Here is a 3,433-nt window from a genome sequence, read left to right on the forward strand (position 1 = left end):
GTGCATCAAGTTTATGGCGCCGTTGCCGGGGATTGATTGTGCATCAACAATTATTAGATTGGAGGATAACTAGATTGAGCATTTTATTTTTGTTTGATTTAAATTTCTGTTTGAGTTATTTACTTCCTGTTTTAGTTAATTTCTTCCCTTCCCCCTACTTTTTCTTTGTTATTTACCATTCATCACACTAACCCACTAACTGTTTGAAATATTGCATCACTCACACTAACAGTAATTCTGACGGATATACTTTCTGCACCTATTCTCTTTGCTTGTACTTGTTGGTTGTATGACCGGGAGAAGAAGCGGGGCTTCAACCTCCTTTGATTCTGAACCTGAGAGAACCTTCCTTAGACTAAGGAGGGAGGCAAAAGACAAACGTGTAGTTGGTGCTGAAGAAGAGGAGGAACACTTTGAGGAATACTTTGAACCAAACATGGAAGAAAACATGGAAAACCATCATGAAGAAGAGGCTCACAACCATGGCAGAGGAGGTCGAGCAAATCATGCTGGGGAGGATAGAAGAGTTTTAGGCTCTTACATCAATCCAAACCTAGGAAACTGTGGAAGTAGCATTCAAAAGCCAACCATCCATGCCAACAATTTTGAACTGAAGCCACAGCTCATCACCCTTGTGCAGAATAACTGTTCGTTTGGAGGAAGTGTCCAAGAGGACCCAAATCAACATTTAACCACCTTTCTGAGAATATGTGACACAGTGAAGTCTAATGGTGTTCATCCTGACGCCTATAGACTGCTCTTATTTCTATTCTCACTCAGGGATAAGGCAGCCAAGTGGCTGGAGTCTTTCCCAAGGGAAAGCTTGACAACTTAGGAAGACGTGGTGAACAAATTCTTAGCAAGATTTTACCCCCCTCAACGAATCAATAGGCTGAGAGCTGAGGTCCAAACTTTCAGGCAACAAGATGGTGAGACTCTATATGAAGCATGGGAGAGGTTTAAAGACTTAACAAGGAGGTGCCCACCAGATATGTTCAATGAATGGGTGCAGCTGCACATTTTCTATGAGGGGCTCTCTTATGAGTCAAAGAAGGCCGTAGACCATTCATCCGGAGGATCTTTGAACAAGAAGAAGACTATTGAGGAAGCCATCGATGTCATTGAAACAGTAGCAGAAAACGACTACTTCTATGCTTCTGAAAGAGGGAACACAAGAGGAGTAATGGAGCTAAACAATGTAGATGCTCTGTTGGCCCAAAACAAGCTCATCACCCAGCAGCTGGCTGACCTCACCAAGAAGATGGAGAGGAACCAAGTAGCAGCAATCTCCACTTCATCAACAACCCAAGAAGGAGGGAATAAAGAAGCAAAGGGTAGCCAGGAGCAAGCCAACTACATTGGGAATTCACCAAGGCAAAACCATGATCCATACTCCAAGACCTACAACCCTGGATGGAGGAATCACCCAAATTTTGGGTGGGGGAATCAACAAGACCAAAGCCTTGATCAAAGATGCCCAAATCCAAACAATGCAGCCACTCAATACTTCACATCTAGACCATATCAACACCCCCATAACAACACCTCTCCACATTCATATCAAGGCCAGAATAACCCTCTTCAGCCTGACTTATCATCACTTGATGAAAGAATCTCAAGGATTGAGAATCTACTTGAAGGCATAAGCAAGGAGATTTAAGACAACAAGGTGTTCAAGGAGGAAGTGCGAGCCAGTTTCAAGAACCAGGGAGACACAATCAAGAGGTTGGAATCTCAAGTAGGGTATCTCTCTGAGCAAATTCCCAAACCCACAGATGGATTCCCAAGTGACACAGAGAAGAATCCGAGAGGTAAAACAAAGAAAGTAAGATGGGAAGATTGTAAGATGGTCATTATAAGTGATAAGAAGATTGAGGATAAGCCAAGCAAGCTGTCAGAACAACCTGAAGATACCTCAGTAGAGGAGGTGGAAAAAGATTACCAAGAACCAGAAATCTCAAAACAGGAGCTGCTGAGACTCTATGCACCTTTTCCACAACTGCTCAAGGGTGCTGTGGAGAGGAGAATATACTCAATATTTCTTGACTTATTTACATCTCTGCATGTGAACATACCATTCATCAAGACTATCCAACAAATTCCTGCATTCATCAAGTACATGAAGGAGTTGCTTCCCAGGAAAAGCTCACTCAAGGGAGGGCAAACAATAGTAATGAACAAGGAGTGTAGTGCCCTCATTCAACCGCATTTACCAACAAAAAGAAAAGATCCAGGGAGTTTTCACGTCCCCTGTGCCATAGGGGAAACAGTGTTTGATAGAGCACTATGCGATTTGGGAGCAAGCATCAATTTAATGCCCTCATCCCTGGTAAAGAGGCTGCAAATCAATGAGATATTTTCCATAGATGTAGTCATCAGGCTGGCTGACAAAACTCAAAAACAAGCAAAAGGAGTGGTGGAAAATGTGTTGTTAAAGGTGGGAAAATACTTTCTTCCCACAGACTTTGTCATCTTGGACATGGAAGAGAGTTACACTCACCCAATCATATTGGGAAGACCATTTCTAGCTACAGCCAGAGCACTCATAGATGTGGAGCGAGAGGAGCTAATATTGAGGATCCATGATGAACAACTCAGCTTCAATGTCTTTAAACTCTCCCAAGAAGCTGACCAAGAAAATAAAGAACCAAGCAATGATCATAATGAGATGCTGACAGAGGAAACAAGCACTGAGGCACCACCAACACATCCGAGAACCCCACTGAATGATGAACGAGGCAAACAGCGATCGTCACAGCTCAAGGAGAAGCTGGAGGAATCTAAACCACCAGAGGCATGTGAAGACAACAACAAAATTCACTTAGAAGAATAAGTCACCAAGAGCAGGGAAGCATCAAAAGGGACGAAGAAGAAGGTACCAAGGGGGTGGAGGAACAAGAAGATCCCTACGGAAGACTTCTCTCCAGGAGATAAAGTGATCTCAGCTTACTTCCCAGATATCCCCCCTAATCTCCCCACTGTACCATCTCAGTTACCTAAGGTCTTCACTATTAACAGAGTCCTCTCCTTGGAACATGTAGAGATCATTGATACAACCAATGGATATAAGTCCAAGGCAAGAGCGGAGGACTTGAAGCATTATCACCCTCCCTGATGAAGGAGAAACGTCAAGCTAGTGACGCTAAAGAAGCGCTTCATGGGAGGCAACCCATGTTTTATTAGCTTTTACTAGTGAATAAATCAATATTCATAAATTCTAATCCAAACTTGGTGACATCCTTATATTGCAGTATATAGTGAAGAACAAGTTTGGTGTTCAAAGCGTACCAAGAAAGCATGAATGCAACAGAGAGCATGCTAGTCTTGGAGCTTTAAACAGAACTGTTCATCACAGTGCTCCAAACTAAGTTTAGTGTCACCCCATGGTGCCACCAAAATGCATATAAGGATACACAGTTAGTTAGTTAGTTGG

Source organism: Arachis ipaensis, chromosome B08 (genome assembly GCF_000816755.2).
Source record: "Arachis ipaensis cultivar K30076 chromosome B08, Araip1.1, whole genome shotgun sequence".
Taxonomy (NCBI): Eukaryota; Viridiplantae; Streptophyta; class Magnoliopsida; order Fabales; family Fabaceae; genus Arachis; species Arachis ipaensis.